Raw genomic sequence first — 18,355 nt, 5'->3', positions numbered from 1 at the left:
TGTGTGTGTGTGCGCGTGTGTGTGTGTGTGTGTGTGTGTGTGGGTGGGTGGGTGGGTGGGTGTGTGTGTGGTTGAACATGTGTGTGTATGTGCATTTGAAATCTAACGATGCTAAGGCGCTAGCTATGGGAAAAGATTCTCCCGCTCACGCTGCATATCAATGCTTCAATGAACACTGCATATGCAAAGCTGCGAGTACGTGTGCGTGTTTGTGTGTCCGATTAAAGGGGGATTTTTGTTCACTTGCTGATGAGGTGTCTGAAGTAAGTTAATTGCCTATCAAGAGAGCAAGCCAGCTCTGCCTCTTGTGTGTGTGTATATGTGTGTCTGTGTACTTGTTTTTGTGTATTTGTCAGAGGCTCTACATGCATGTCTATGTCACTTCACAAGCTAATTGCCTATCAGAGGACTGCTCAGGTCCCTGTCCTTTGCCTGGATCAAGTCTGTGTTTAAGTGCGTGTGTTGGCATATGCATGAGCCTGTGTGCATAAATATGAATATTTTATTTAGTAGTTGGAAGTAACGAAGTACATCTGCTCAGATTCTGTTCCTAAAGACTAACACTGGTGTTATTATAACTTTTTATCAGTGTTAAAAAGAGGCTAAAACTTGTAATGAGTTTATCCTGCTAACATGTTTCTAATATAACTTATGTCTGTATATAATAGAACTCCACAGTTGCCCCAAAACTAACTAAACGAACAAATACTGCACTGCTTCCATTAGTTGAAACCTTGCATCATTGCATTCAATACTGTTAATGCTGTTCTTCTAAAACAACTTCCCGACTTCCCTTTTCTAGTTTTGACAGGAGTTTAGTGTTAGGAGGACATCATGCTGAGGTAAACTTAAATTTTTCAACCCAGACACCAGAAAATTATGGGCATTAAATGGTTCTCCAAAGCTCAGATATGTAACATTTTCACATTATTATCATATAGCAGATACTTTAAGTCTAAAAAACGCTGTGGATAATGTGTGGTTAGGTTTAGCCACAAAAACGCTTTGTTATGGTTAAGAAAAGATCCTGGCTCAAAATTTTGGCTTAAAATACATCATCTACAGGGCACAATCCTGGTAGGAAAAGCAGCAACATCTCAATAAAAAAATTTTCAGGCCACAAACCTGGGAGAAAAAGCAGCGATGTCCAGAACAACCGCTCTGTGGGCCACTTTTCCAGGACTTAAAGCAGAAATGTCTGAGGCAAAAAACATCCACTTTTTGGGCCACTATCTTGGAGGAACAGTAGCGATGTCTGGGCAAAACAACAACTACTTTTAGTGCCTAAAAAGCCACTGGACAGCAATGACTTGGTAAATGACTGGGTGTTTTTTGTTGGTCTCTGCAGCTTGGCAGACATCTCACCAAGTTAACACCCATCCATCCTCCCCTACACCTCCCGAAACATTGAACTTTTTATTCTCCTACATGTATTCCAAAACTATATTTTCTTGTGACTTTGCAGATTGTTTGACATGCAAAATATACATTATAAAACATCGTAGAATATGTTATATATGATAGAAAATATGATGCTCCGTTACCAGAAGCCAACAATGTATAAAGTAGGTGAAATTAGCCACTTGAAGTTGACTTCAGAGGGGAGTCAATCCCCGCGGAGCCCCATGTTATCATGTCCAAATTTACAGCAGAAATAAACATGTTAACAGCCTGGTACAAACAACGGTTTGGGTCTCTATAAATGATTTAACTGTACTGGGGGGCTTTTTTATTATTCATCGGTTTAAATGTTATTAAGACATAAAGGTGTGCCTCTTTGAGTGATAGGCTGTTCGTGAGGCATCATAACAGTCTATAACCTCGTTTCCACCACCTTTGAAACCAAAAGTAAACCTTCAAACATGGTACCTAGACCCTAGGACCACTTAGTGTTTCCATCGCAAACAGCACTCTAAAGACTCATTCACACTGGCGCTATTTGTTCCACTTTAAACGAACTTCCACAGATAGTTTGCTTCGTTTGGAGCTGTGTGAACGCTCATTCGAACTCCGGTGCACACCAAATGAGCAAACCCTGGTCCGCTTAAAAATTGGGGGTCTCGGTTCACTTGCAAGTGAAGCCTGGTGTGGTTCACTTATGGTGGGGAAATGCAAACGTACTATCCAGCGAACTAAAGAGAGGAAGTGAACCAAAGAGAGGAAGTGAAGTAGAGTGCAGTGCATTTTGGGTAGAAAAAAAAACAAAGCAAAAAGCGCGAACTGGGAGAAGCAGAGGTAAAAAAAAAAAAAAAAAAGAAAGAAAAAGCTGGAAAATGTCTCATGGGCAGACATGGAGTAGTGAGGAGGTGCAGGCGCTTACTGATATATGGTCAGAGGACTATATATCGCAGTTTCTTGTGGCTACCCACAATAGATTTCTGTTTTCGGTCCTGGCCAATCAATGAGCCGGGTTTTTTTCGTCCTCATGCTTTTTTTCTTCCTGGTTAGTGGTCGTATCGAGCAATGCCGCCCCCAAACAAGCAGCTGCTGTAACTGCATGAAGTTATCCAGGCGGTTTGGTCTGCCTTAAAAAGTGCAGTGTGAAAGTGAACCGAACCAAATGAAGGTGTGAAATTTTTGGGCATTCCCCGTCCAATCGAACTGAGTCCCCCGGACTATCCTGGTGTGAATGCACCCTTAAATGTGGGCGAGGTTGTTGTCACTCACTTCTCTGACCAGCACTCACTGTATTTCCTCCTTTATCAGCCTGCACCTTGTTTATTGTCCACAGAACAGGGTTGCATGCCAACATTTTTAGGATTGCAGTTCACATAATCCGGTCAATGTATTATTATTTTTTCAACGCTTTAAGATTCACTCATTACTAAAAGTCTGTGTCATCCAAGAGAGACAATAAAAACTAAAGTAATGGTCAAAGTTCTCACACTGAAATTCAAGGTTTCCTGGTGGATTTGCATCGTCAACTCATAATTCAGTAACATAACAAGTTAACATTCCACCTTAAAAGTCGCCAGCAATCGACCCAGTGACTTAAATTATTTTTTTCTCAGTCTACAGCTGCTGTGAGAGCCAGCAAAACATCCTTTCATTTTATAGTTACAGTTTACTAATAAAACTCTCCAGCCTCAGAACCAGCCACAACTCAGCCCTGAGCAGAGTGACCGTCCTCTACTGACCAATCAAGAGACTGCAGTGTTCACAGCTCCACCTTTTAGTACCAGATCTGTGTGCTAGGTACCAAAAATGGGGACGGTATGGAACGGTTCCATTGGTACCATCCACAACTTTCCACAGTGGAAACAGAAAAAATGCATACTGAACTGAACCGTACCGTACTGCTCGGTGGAAACAGGTCTTATGAGTCAGTTCTACCCCTCCATCCTGCCCAGTTCTACCCCACCATCTAAATATAGTCACTTCCAGCCAAAATGTCAAACTTGAGGCTTTAAAAGGGGTCTCCACAAACCAATAGGTGATGTAGCTACGTCCATGATTTTTATACAGTCTGTGGTAATGATCCAATAATATTTAATAGAATATGACTATGAAAGTGGCCATTCTGCATATTTTAATACGTAAGTAAAATGTGTTAATAATGCTGCACAAGTACAGTGCAGTACTTGTCGTTGTAATGGAGTATTTTTACAGCGTGGTGTTGCTACTTTTACTTAATTATAGTCCAAGTGTATCCACCTTTGCCTGTGTGTGCATGTTGTTTGTCTGTGTGTGTGTGTGTGTGTGTGTGTGTGTGTGTGTGTGTGTGTGTGTTCCCAGCAGAGTAGTTTACCTCCAGAGGACCAGAATGCTAATTAAGATGAATCCACCTCCAGCCCTCCTGGCCCCGCCTCCTTCTAACACATTCATCAGTGTTATGCAAATGTATGTGTGTGTGTGTGTGTGTGTGTGTGTGTGTGTGTGTGTGTGTGTGTGTGTGCACGCATGTGTGCAAAATCACATCACAGGCCGCACAGATCACAGCTACCACCATCCCATCTGACTCATAGTAATATATAGCATTTAATAACCCTGTGTACACACACAAACACACACACACACACATATACACACAAAGACAAAATCAATATCCATGATTTAATAATGCAATGTACCAATCCAACTGGTTTCGCGGGCCTTATTCCTGGCCACAAGAGCATCGCCACGACAACAGGAACCAGAATAACAGATCTACTGCTAGTGTGCTAATTGAATGCATTTACGTGTGTGTGTGTGTGTGTGTGTGTGTGTGTGCACGTGCAGTGAGAACACAGGCAGCACATTCTTCATCTTTGGAGTGATGAAGTAGGATTTAATAAACCAGCAAAAACACACTCATAAACTCACACACACGCAGATATCCTCAGCAGGTGAGCGAAGCTGAGTTGACACTTTGTCAGCACAGTGTAATTTGACATAATGAATGCAAGCATCGTTACTGCTGTTAATTGGCCAGACTAATTATACTCCGAGGACGTCATTAGAGAGAACCTGCCGCTCCAACTGTGTGTGTGTGTAAGTGGATGTGTGTGTTTGCGTGTGAGTGTGTTTACGAGTCAGGTCTGGGCAGACGGTGGGAAAAGTGCAGGAGACTGGAAGAGACTGGAGGTGGGTTTGAGCTCTGGAAGGGAGCGGCGATGAGGAGGAGCAGTGCAGGTGGTGAGGATGGATGCAGGGGGACGAGACAGGGTTGGAGGGGTGAGGAAGGGTCTGGTTTAGGGTGAGACAGTGGGAGGGGAGAGTTTAGGTTTCAGGCCAAAAAGCAGTGATGGAGGAAGGCAGGAGGTTTGAGGAGCGACAGCAGGACGAGGACAAGGGAGCTTGAAAGGTTCATGCTGTCAGGAAAAGTTTGTTACTGTCTCCTGCCAAAGTCAGGGCTGCTAATGACTTTCTTGTAGTGGAGGTCTAGAAACAAGGAATGAGTGAGCACAAGCAGTTATGACTACATTAATCCAGGGATGCAAAATACTAAAATCATTGCCGACAAACATTTTCATGTGTATTTTAACCCATAACCCACCATTACCTCTCTGTGTCTGGTTTTCACTAGAGGACTTTCTCTATTATACTGTAGCAACAGTGATGCTTGGTTCCTAAGTACCTATTTAAACGCTGTTTCCAAATGTCTGCACTCAGTGAGGCACTAAATGGCTTAAACAGCAGAACAATCTCAAACATATTTGTTGTAACATTTTGTTTCTACAGCAACCATAAACTTGTCACCAGTAGCTTGTTTAAAGCTACAGTTGGTAGCAGATACTGATGCACCGAGGCACCTTCAAGCCGCAGAGACACACCAGGCAGCTTGTCAATTTACGGTCATTACAGCAATTGTGTCTTTTCAAAATAAAATTCAGCTTATGTAAATGCACAGTTTATTGTAGTTCAATGCACACAGTCCCTTTTCAAAATAAACTTAAACATAGGTTTAAAAAACTGTTTTAAAATAAGAACACTTGATATTAACATAACATCACATGACATACATCACGTCACATGACATGCATTACTAGTGTAGTATGCTACAAATAGCACACTAAAGCCTTTGCACACTGAGTCCATTTTTTTTTCAGATGCGCTTTTTTAATCCGTCATCTGAAAAAAATCGTCACGCACAGAAACCTTGCACAATGATTCCTATGCATTCTATTCTATTCATTTTTAAAATTTGAAGTGTGTAGCAAAATGAAAAGACACATTTCCTCCTTTGCGTCTCTCCACTGGAGTTACCTATCTGACTGTCACCACTCCCTCCCTGTCTTTCATTTGGCACCGCAGCTGAATGAAGGGACAGAGCTGTCCTTCCTGTCTGTCTCCACATTCTGTGTGCGGTCCACATCCTCCTCCTCCTCATCATCATCCACCTGAATATTACTCCTCTGTGTTGTCGCTGCTGTGTCCCGCCTTCACATTTTTCTCTCTGATTCTTGGTCAAACATCTCTAAAGGCTTCTGACAGATGCAAAAAACTCAGAAAATTGAACCTGTTCCGAAAATGTTAATGACAAATTTTTTGTCACAACTTGAGGTTGTTTTTATTTTTATATGTGCAACAATGTTAGGCAAAAAAATTCTACACTGTGCGCAAAGGTCTTAACACCTTGTTTCCACCCAAATTAGCGTGTGTACACAGGTTTTAAAACACAGGTAAACTCCCTTAAAATAGGCTCCTTTCCGATCGCCAGTAGAGCAGAGCTGTGTACACATCCATGTCATGGACAGGCTGGAGAGCAGGTAAACAGTAGACAGCACTATGAGACAGCAGCACGGTGTAAAGAAAACTTTAGGTGGTTACACTTTATTATCTCTTACTCACTCAGCCTCTCTTTCAAACTCGGTGCAGACTAATTTGGAATGATGTTTGAGCACTGCTTGGGAAAAGATGGAGGCTTTTTGTGACAGCGCATCATAGCATCTCGCCAGTTAAGGGGCTAAAATTAGAGAGTTCACCTGGGTGTTGTGTTACCATCAGTGCCAATGGGAGCCAGAGGTGATAAATACCCATGACTACCGCAGAGTCTTTTGACCCGGGTGTGAATGCCGATTAAAACCATTCCCATTGCATTAAAAGCCAGATGTTAGCGGGTGTTCGGGTTAGGGGCTTATGTTGCTATTCAAATAACTCAACTGACTCTTGGTTTGTAACAGGACACAAACAGCGGTCTCGTGGGTGAAGATCCAGAGTTTGTTTTACCCATCCACATCCCCTGCCATCCGCCCTGAGTGAACTTTCTTATTCTATACTACTGTGGTTGCTTGGAGCAGCTACAAATGGGGCCACCTGGTAGGTTTCATACCGCCACTAGAAGGTGTCTTGGTGCATCAGTATCTGAGTCTGAGGGCCATTTGTTAAGTTAGGGGTGAAACTGGATTTTTCAGACTCAGGTAGTTTCTGTAATAAGCTCAAAAGCTCCCTGCACTTCAGGACAATTTACTGTATTATATCCATTCAAATAAAACCCTCACTGGTAACAGAGTGGGGACAATGCTATTTATTAATGACATTTTAAATCAGAAAAACTACCATGACCAAACAACAACACACTGATGGTGACCATGCTGATGCCTCTTGACTGAAATGGCATCAGTGGAGTATTTACTTAGTCAGCCATTACAGCCAAGCAATTTGAGCAAATTCTGAGAAACAATATCGGCTCGCAGTCCGCCGGCAGAGCAGAGAGGGAGGGGGTGAGAGTCTGCAACGGGTAAAGCATGTAATTTCCTAATTCTGATCTTGCAAGACAATCCGTCCTTATCAGTGTCTGATTCCCACATCGGAGGGAAAGTAGACAGAGAAGCTGCAGGCCATCACACACACACACACACACACACACACACACACACAAGAAGAGGCATGAAATTACATAAAGGAAAGGGATACAGATAGAAAGACTGAGAGACTAGTGAGAGAACAAACAGGCCTATCAAGACGACCACAGACCCAGATAACAAGATAAGGCCTAATCAATCAATCCTTGCACACTGAGAGAGATTGCGCTAAGTGGCTCATGAGTCCTGCTGAAAATTAAATCTGCACACTCCTTCAAGTAAGACAGAATGTGGGGAGTGAGAGTTGGAGGGAAAAGGAGAAAGAGAGAGGGGGGGATAATAGAGGATAATTTCATCAGCGTGGCCCATGATGAAGCTTTTACACGGTGGTTTGAGAGGCCAAACTAAAAGGCTGGAGGTTTGGTGATATTGAATATGAGTGGTGTGTCATGATTCGATTTGTAAGACGATAGCCAGGAATGAGATTATAGCGTCTAATGCGGATATCTGAAAGGGTGTCAGATCTTGAGGGTGTATGTGTGTGTGCGCGTGTGTGTCTTGAAATTTTCTTCCTGAGCAGAGGAAGCTTAACACACTGTGATTCACTTTAATTCACTCACTCCATCCTCATCCATCCTCATCACAGCTGTGCGTCCTCTATGTGTGTGTGTTGTTTTAGCTTACGTAGACTAACCATCACCAGGCTGCTAAAACAAAAAATGCTTCAGGAAAAAAAGCAAAGCAGCAGAACCAGAAATGAAAAGGAGAAGATGGAAGCCAAAAAAAGAAATGATTTCAAATCTTGCGTTTGGTGAAACAGAGGTGCCAGTGTTCCACCAGATGATAAATCATTTTCTTGGTTTTCTGTTTTGAAGCCACAGCGCCAAAGTTTATGTTTCATTTGGCCTCACGTAATTTTTCAGACGCTGGAAAAACATCTTCACAAGGCAATATTTAAGACTATTCAAATGTTTACTCTAATGACTTCTCTATTTGTGTGAACACGTGCATCGGCCAACTCCAGCTCTCAGTGTTTATCCAGGGAAAATGGCGAGTCAGCGTAACACAGTACCAAACATTAGTAGAGACAGATCGTCGTGATGATGGACGCATCGAGCCCAAGTGTTGCTGACTCTGTCTCATCTTGTCCTACCACATTATGAGGGGTGAAACTTTTTTTTATGTCAGCTCTGCTGAGAGCTCATTGTTTTGGTTTTGCAACACACAACTTTCTGTTCTGCTTCAGTGTCACTGCTCTCATCATTGTTTTCTAGCTGTGGAAGACAGACGTCTCTGGGCTCAGCAGCAGCAGAAGAATTACTTTCCGGTCATTATTCAAATACCAGTGAAGCTATGCTAACCACGAGATGATGTTAGTACATTACAAAATGTCTATATTTAACGAAAAGCCAAAGAAACACTTTGTTTCACCAACTGAATTTAATAATTTTGAAATATAATGTCGTTCCACAACCAGTGTCCCTGTTTCTCTGGATAACCCACTGAAACACAGTGTTGACCGTTTCCATTGGACTTTTTACCTTGGTTGACAGATTGTGGATTATTCAGAGTATATGGGACACTGGACAAAAACAAGAATTTTTCATTGTTTTAGCTCCACATATCAAATTCTTTTCACCTCCGTTGCCTTGAAGTCAAGGCAGGAATATCTTGAGATACCACTCGAGACAGAAAATATTTGTTTTTGCTTTTTTAGTTAAAGAAAAGAAAGTAGAGAAGGAAAGAAAAATAACAGAAAGGAAGACAAAACAAACAAGGAAAGAGGAAAGAATGATGAAAGACAGAAAGTAATCAAAAGTGAAAGATATTAAAAATATTACTGACACTTCTTATGCAGTTTTCATCTTAAACTGAAAGGGCACTCAGATAGTGCAGACCTCTGCCAAGGCTAATAGTCCAGTGTCCATGATCCATGATGTGCAGATCTGCAGGCGCAACCACTATATATGCTTGTATATATTTCCAAAAAAAATAGAATTATTCAGTGCCACGAACAAATGGAAATGCAGCGAAGGATTGCCAAAAGATAACCAGTGTTGTTTAGTCCTGAACGGTGGGCTGCAGCCTGGCAGCCGTCTTGCCTTCGTGCACCGTATCCTCATAGAACGGGTTTGTATGATATCCTACAAATTAGTGCCCCACAAATTAGGTTATGACCTTAATGTAAAGGCATGTAATTAATGCAAAATTACAGAGGTTAGGTTTAGGTTTAGGCAAGTAAAGTTACTGTGGTTCGGCTTAGGGGCTAGTGACATGCAGCAGGGGGCCACAGGCTGGGCTCGAGCCCGGGCCGCTGTGGCAGCAGCCTTGTACATGGGGCGCCTGATTTATCCACTAAGCCACAAACGCCCCATTTATATAGCACCTTTTATGCAAGAAATAGAGCACAAAGTGGTTTGCAATAGTTGCGACTGTGTGAAGTGTAAAAAGAAAGAGTTTTAGACCTGTATCAGGAAGTCCAAGCTAGTTAAAGGCTAAAGTGAACACATACGTTTTACCTGTCTTTAAAAAAGATAATTAGTGAGCTAGCTTCCTGATACCTAAAGGTAGTGTGTTCCATAGCTTTGGGGTGTCATTGACAAAGGCTGCATCCCCAATCTCCTTCCGGCTGTTGCTGGGAGCCTCCGATAAACCAGCAGCAGCTGATCGCAGTGTTCTTGGAGGAAAATAGTTAACAAGGGAGCTGGCAATGTAGCTGGTCTGAGCCTTTTAGGGCTTTGTATACAATGAGTAGGATCTTGAAATCAGTTCTAAATGTAACAGGAAGCCAGTGCAGAGCAGCTCAGACTGGCCTGACGTGCTCTCTCCTCTTGGTGCTGGTTAATAGCAGAGCTGTACAGTTTTGAATGAGTCTCTAAATGGTGTCTTTTGGGAGTCCAGTAAAAAGTGTGTTACAGTAGTCAAGTCGGCTTAAAATAGAGGCATGAATCAATTTCTCTGCATCTTTTTTTCTTCAGAAAAAAACGTTTGCAGAGACATATGATGCAAGCATTTTCTTCTGGCTGCTGGGCTGGAAAACATGACCTCTTTGGCAGAAGTAATGATCTTCTTAATAACCACAGGCATCAGATACATGAAGTCAGGTTAAAAGTACAACACTGTGTCTTAAATGTAACAGAAGTCGAAAGTACAGCACTGCTACCTAAAAAATCCCCTCTGTCGCACAGTCCTACATGACCTCACACACACAACACACACAAACACAACCAACATATCTGAATTATAAAAAAGGGAACAGTGACGCAAAGCAAAGGCCTCATAACCAAAAATGGATTGGTACACACACACACACACACACACACACTAATAAAGTTGTCTGAGTGTTGTTTGGCAGGGAGGGCGGGTGGGAGATTCATGAGTTTTAATATGCAGAGCAACTGCAAAGTGGAAAACCAGACACACTCACACACACGAACACACCTACAATGTGACATCAGTTTCAGAGCTCTACACACACTCATACACACTCACAGACACACACACATTTCACATGAACTATGAAGATGTTTTTCTATTCATATGGTGACAGACAGCAGCTAACACACAACAGATCGCTCCCAGCAGAGAACACAGAGCCCTCACATCATTAACACCTCCTGCTGCGTACCGCTGGGCTTCAACTGTCTGGGGACACAAAGCCAAGAGAGGGAAGAAACAAGAGACGAACACTTAGGACACGGACAAAAAGGTGCTATAAATGTGTGTATTTACGTCTGTGTTTGTGTGAGTGTGTACACACTCTCTGTCTCCCAAATGCCTCGACTCATCTGCTAATTAGTCAGGAGCAATTAAGTACGCTTAAACTAACCGCACACAGATGCAGCCCAAACACACATCGAGGTAAACAAATAATCACAAACACAGCAAATGACTCACTTTAACTGTATCAGTTAATAATAAAAAAAAGAGGCAAAAGGAGTCCTCAAATAGAAACAGAAGAAAGGATTGTCTGTGAAGAGGAGTGGAAAGTGAATGAGAGAAAGGCAGACACAGAGAAAGAAAGGAGTAATAAGGAGTGAAGCAAAAAAAGATCATCATAAGTCCCAATGGACAGATTGAAGCAGAGTGGATTCTATCACATGCTATCTCTCATTTATATGCTAATTCACACTATTAACAGAGAAAGAAAGAGAGGGAAGAGAGTCTAATAAATAGCTACTGATTGCTGTTTGTTCATTAGTTAGTGTTTTTTTAAGAAATGCCGTAGTGAGCAACGAGCCAGCTGTTTCCGTTACAAGAAAAACTGTGTCTCATACTGTCTCGAGTGCGAGTGACAACAACGCGAAAAATGGATGTTTGAAATGAAATGAGAAAAATATATATATATAAAATAAAGCCAGAAAGAAAGATGTTATCAATGTAATTCAATTTGGATTAACGCTGCAAATCATCTCCTTTCATCCCTCCTCCCCTCCTTCACTTTTGTTCCTTTATGATACTGATAGCCACTTGAGTGCTTCTCTCATTTTCTGCTTTAAGCTTTTTGCCGCTACTGATCTCAATTCGGCTCAATTAACTATAAATATGAGCTCACGTGCACACATACACACAGTGTCGGTGTACTTCACTGACCTTCAGCCATACAAGAGGCAAAAGATCATGCTGAGATGCCACGAAGAACAAACGCAGGTACAGAGACAGTTTGTCTTTTGATGTAATGTAATTGGGTGTGAATGTGAAGCCAAAATTGTTTAATATTCTTATTCTGCCATATTTTTCATCATGCAAATCCAGCTCTTTCCAATAGGATCTAAAAGTGGGCGGGGCTATTCCAGGCAGGATTCAAGTTTCTTGATTTGAGAAAGAAATCAAGGCCTTGAATGTTTTTTAAAATACACATGAAAAGAAATTTGGTCACTGAATGTGCTTGAATTTACAAATACAAATAAAATACAAATTGTAATTCTTTTGATGTTGTCTGCCATCATTGTAACACATGGATAACTGGTGTTGGTGAGGTTCTGTAAATCTGCTAGTTCTCATTATAAAAAATCCCAAATGTTTGTGAGGCTAAACATCAACAAAATGGATTGAAGCTGAATATTTGGAAAAAAAAACATGTTGCAAATTTTGGAAATAATCACATCTATCCTTTTCTGATAAATTTCGAATTTTGGACTTTTCAATACCTACTAGTTAAATGTTATTGGAAATGTTTGGAAACAATTCTACACAGCCACGACTGGACTCCAGGCCCACAAGTAGTACAATACAACCCCAATTACAAAAATGCAATTATTTTAAAATTGTCTTTGACTGAGATTCAGCTGAATACAGTAAAAAGAAATACATTTAACATTTAAACTTATTAACTTTACTTTCTTTGATAAATATACACTCATTCTGAATTTGATGCCTCCCAAAGTTTTAAAAAAAAAAAAAAAAAAAGTATGGTGCAGGAGCACGTTTACCATTGTGTCACATCACCTTTTCTCTTAGCACACTATGTGTTTGGGAACTGGGACCGAAATATTTGAAAGTAAACTTTTTCCTCAACATTCACAAGCTGGCCCCCTAAAATCTTCAAGCTTTAAAGATTGTCTGTGTGGAAGAATGAGCCAAAATCCCATCTGAACACTGAGAGATTAACTTCTTTACAGGGAAGCTGAAACAAATTTCACTTAGCATGTTTAATACTTTTTCCTGTGTCACTCCACTTTATTGCGTATCATTTTTATGGATGTAAATGTTACAATTTGTTTATCAGTGCAGTGTTATTGAATTAATACTGATGTCTGATCCAATTGGGTGTGAATGCGAATACACCAAAATTCTTTATTATTCTTATTCCACCATATTTTGCATTATCTAACTCCTTTCGCATTTTTCAATATAGAAACTTCATTCAACATTCATACTTTCCAACATATGCAGCATTTTTTGGGAATTTTTTCCCCATTCAAATGAATGGAGGACTGTTCAAATCTGTCATAAATTCCAATTTTTCCCAAGCATCTCCAACTCCTCCACATTCATATATTCACGTTGAAATTCAAACTTTAAAATGTTCCCCGTCTTTCATACATTCTGGCTTGTATTCAACCTTTAAATCCCATTGATACTTTTTGAAATATTCAGACTTGTTTGGAGTATGGTAAAAATGCCCTCCTCAGGTTTTATAATGGGTTTCTATGGGACAGAGCTAGATCGTGTGACATCATGGCGAGTGTGTGGAGTATCTGTAAAATCTTATTTAAAATTTCTCTTTAACTCGATGTCACACCTGCAGTTTTGACTCTACATACACAATTTAAACATCAAAATGTAGTAAAATGTGTGCTGGTTGCAGAAATGTTTTTTTATGGAAGCAAACACACTTGCAAATTTGGCTCAATGAGTCTCCAAGCAAAGGTAGAGCAATGTTTTTTCCACATTCACACCTTTTGGCCAATTCCAAAGACAGAACCCAGTCAGCTGCCATGACAACCCAAATTCAACCAGTACCAAAAACAAGACGCCCAGGCCAGATTAGCAAACTTTCTGTTGCTGCTGTTTCACAGTTTAGCCCAGTGCTACTGCTGGCCATTTGCCTGCTGTGACCTGGGGTGTGAGGGTTTGCAGTGGCCATGTTTGAAGCCTGTTCTCGTCCCAGAAAAGCAGTTCACAGCAGTGGGGCGTGATAGCTGGTTAATTCTTGTCTCATTTTTGGCCTGATAAACAGAGAGAGAGGGAGAGGCTGCACACAGCTCAATAATATATGAGATTAAAAAAATAAATCAGTGTATGGGAAACAATGGGTTACTGTATGAAGCATGTGCATACATGCTCATCTGGTGGGAGGGGCTTAGTACAGACAAGGAAGAGATGCAAGAGGAGCATGTGTTTTCAAATGTATTTATTTTTTTCCCTTTTCAAGAAAACTTCCTAGCCCTTCTTTAAAAGAAGCAGCTATTAGAAATGGCATTGACACTGTTTCTGGACTCTGCAGACTAGACAAGATAGATGTGAGTTGGAGATTTCTTTTTACTTTTGCCCTCTGAGTTCTTGTTTGTTCTTAAACATCTGATTTTATAACTTTTATTTAAATTTTATAAAGCACCATGGTCAGTTTGTGTTGTTTTTAACATAAATAACATGGAACACAATTAATTCTTCGTAAATAAAGTGACTTGAGTGGACATCTTTAGTTTTAAGTAGAAAGTTAAAGTAAGTTTAAGTTTAAGTTAAAAAGCCAAAGATCAGTCACTAAGAGAAAATTCAGGGCTTTTCACCTCTTCTCTGTTTTAAAGCCATTTAATCAGAGCAGGATCTGATCTTTAAAAAGCTTGAAAACATGAGCGAAAATATTCACCCTGATAGATGGCGTTTGTGATTCATTGAGCACAGATCATCTCTGTCTTTTACATTACTCATCCATACAAACACAAGTATCCATCCATAGAGGGACTTAATCTGTGTGCACACAAAGCACACACACACACACACACACACACACACACACACACACACACACACACACACTGATCATTACCCTCTTGCCTTGTCACAGACACTTGGAGAAACACAAAGAGGGAGACCTGAACTAAAATCCTGAGATGATTTTGCCGCCTGTCACCATCACCATCACCACCATCATGTGTGTGTGTGGGTGTGGGTGTGTGTTTGTTCAAGTAGAGACCACATGCAAAGGGTTTTCACGGGCGACATCCAGAGGTTCTTGAGGGGGGTCCTCGGGCTGTGATCGCTTTTCCAGTGCTGTCATCACAAAGACGCACTTATGCTAAAACAGCACTCTGTCAAAGCACAGTGACCGAGACTCAGACACAAAAAACATTTTGTTCCACCTTGTGTACTCATGCACACCGTGATGCATCACACCAACACCAAAATCACTTTGTCATGGATTCCACACACGCCAACCTGCTCCTCCTCAATGCAGAAATCTGTCTTCACTCTAAAATCTGTCGTCACTTTTACACCTGGTTCTCACTGATTCACCTAAGCGGAACATATTGCACTGAAACGTATCCAAGCACAGAGCAAATATCTATACATGAGATTTTTTTAAATAAAGCAGTCTACAAAATAAGGTTGTAACACTTTAAACTTCTTTACGTGGTGTCCAGTTTATGACCTCTCGCTGGTTTATAAGAAACAGAACATTATAGGGCATATAATTTCACACCAACTGGAATACAGATCCTTAACTCAAGTAAGATCAAGAGCAGTGATTCCCAACTCGTCCAGTCACAGGGTCCAGATTTCTCCTTAGTCATTTGTTCAAGGTCCACACAAGTCAGTGTTTTCAGTGTCATACCTGTGTTTGGCCATGTCGTTGGGCTAGTTTGTTGTGTCTACAGCAGAGTACAGCACTCTAAAGTAAAAGCTCTGTGCCAGAAATTCACTGTTCTTTAAAATAAAGAGTGTTTTTTACAAACTTGACATGTTTGCGAGTCACTTGTGGTCCATTCAGAGTGGACTGGGACCCACGAGTTAGGAACCACTGATCTAGAGTGTAAAGTGTTGGTTTAGTTAAGTACAACATTTATTTTAATATATGCAGTTCCAGTAAAGCACCTTGCCATACCAATACAACAGTGGTGGAAGAAGCACTCACATCCTTTAATTCAGTAAAAGTAGTAATATTACAGTCGGCCACAGAAATACTTACAAGTCAACATTAAGTAAAAGCACAGAAGTATTGGCTTCTAAATACAACTAAGTTTTCATTATGCAGAATGGCCCATTTCACAATAATGCACATTATTGGATTGCAATTACTGATGCATCTAATGTGTTCATATCTTTAATATTGAAGCTGGTATTCAGCTACTATAAATACCCTTCCTAATGAGGAGTTTGTGAGTTTTAGTAGAGTATTATCTTAATCTATAATATTAAATATTCATTTGTTTGGTTTAGGGTATTAAATAAATGCATTGCAGTATTCCCTGCTGAAATTTGGTGTATTAGAAGTTAGCAGGAAATGGAAATAGTCAAGCCATGCACAAGTAATTCAGGGGTTTGTCTTTTTCAGAACACATGCAAAAATACAATCTGGACTATAAAGGTAATTATTGGAAGTATTTAGAAATCAGAAGCTGTTTCACTAAAGGCCAATTCATTCAAGACAACCCAGTATTAAAGTTTTTGGAGTTACCTGGCATAGCACACAGGGTAGCAATGTTCTACAAAATCTTTAGTGGGTTACCAAAATACATTTGTAAAAATCTGAGGATCACCTGGCAGAAGGACCTAGGGTGGGAATTAAACAATGAGAAACGGTTGAAAATACTACGAAATACTGGGAAATATATAAAGGAGGCAAGGGGGAAATTTACTCAGTATAAATAATTCATAGGTTTTACTTTACTCCTTCTGAGTTGTACAAGATGTGTCTACTGGCTCATAATTTATATTGGAAATGTCAGACAGAAACAGGAACACTTCTACATGCAATCTGGGAATGTAAACTGGTTAATTCATTATGGGAAAAAGTTGAGTATCACATAGAGAAGTGGGCGGGTATGACGACACCTAAATCACCAATATAATGCCTTATTATGGAGGACCACACAGAATTACGGAATGTAGCAAAATATGACCTTGTTGTGATAAATGTAGGGGTCGTCACAGCTGCTCGCATGATCCTCAAATTGTGGAAGAGTACATCACCTCCAGATTTTGAAAAATGAAGGAATCAGTGTTAGAAATTGTGTCATATGAACACGTTGACTAGGGTCAGCAATGAAGTTGAAAGCTTTAAGAGGTCATTGGCAGGCTTTTATGTTTGTAATGATTTGGTGTTTAGTTGTACAGCTGGGTCGCTAAATTAGTATTATGGGTATAAGAATGTGTAGGTACCAGGTGCCTGTGGATAGGTTGAGTTCCAATAACAATGCTGTCTGTTTGTTCAGATTTGACTGAATAGATGAGTAAATAAAAAATTGGAAAAAAATAAAAATAAAAAAAGAGCACTTTCTGAATTTTGTACAATAGATTTCATGTTTTTGTGCTGGAGAATAAATTGCCCAAATACATGTTTCTTTACGGCACAAGACACATCTACATGGCTATGTGGACACCCAAACATCACACCCATATGTGATGGTTCAACATTTCATTTAGTACTATTAATCTGCTGCTTTAACAGCCTCCTCTCTTCTGGTTTCACTCTTTACACAAGGTGTTGGACCCCGGCTGCAGGGCTCTGCACCCATTCAGTTACAAGAGCATTAGTGAGGTCGAACACTGATGTAGGGCAGTAAGACCTGGCTCATAGGCGCTGTCACAGCTCATCCCAAAAGTGTCAAATTGGGTTGGGGGCCTCTGTGCAGGCCAGTCATGTAGTCGCACGCCAAACTGGGAAACACATTTTGGCCCATAGCCCAGTGTACAAGAAACAACCCCTGAACAAACCTGCACAGAGTCAGACGTGTCTACATAGAGGTGGCTCATGAATTTGTGTTTTCTATATTTTGAAGCTGCACAAATCACAAAGTTTTAGTTCAGTCTCAGCACTCTCAGGTCCTTTGCTTAGTTTCAATGAATAAACCCTGGTAAAAATAGTTCATAGTTTCAGAGCTTCTTTTAGTGTATAATCACCTGAAAATAAGACTAGCTGAGTTTTCATTACCTTAGAATAAGATGTTTATGTCTACATAGGTAGCAGGTCACCACAAGACGCCACTGAATCTCCCTAAATATTACACACTGCCCTTTAAATGGACGCAAACATGACACCAAACAAATATTAATGTTGCTCCTTGTCTGCTGGACGTGTACATAGACAACTTGCTAAAACATTTTTAGTATATCAGTTCTATAAGGTGATAATTTTGTGTCTTCAGCGTGTGGTTCGTGCTGCCCCCAAGTGGAAAATAAAACAATCAATGCACGTACCAGGAGAAAGAAAATGTTAAATAACTAAAGTGATGAATAAAAACAGGAAGTTAACTTGAGGTGACTTTAAGACACCATAAAATCTGCAGTGTGTGAAAGACCACGCTGAACACTGGTAAAGGGATGAAGAGAAATAGTGGGAAGTGTGCAGTGTGTCAAATTATGAACACAGCTTCCTTTGAAACCTTAAAGCAGTGAGGAGAAGAGCATAAAGGCGTGTGAAACAACAATACAAACAGGTTGAGTGTATGCTAATGTCAACTTTATAC

This window comes from Epinephelus fuscoguttatus, linkage group LG3, assembly GCF_011397635.1.
Source record: "Epinephelus fuscoguttatus linkage group LG3, E.fuscoguttatus.final_Chr_v1".
Lineage (NCBI taxonomy): Eukaryota > Metazoa > Chordata > Actinopteri > Perciformes > Serranidae > Epinephelus > Epinephelus fuscoguttatus.
Note: the sequence above shows the minus strand (reverse complement) of the source record.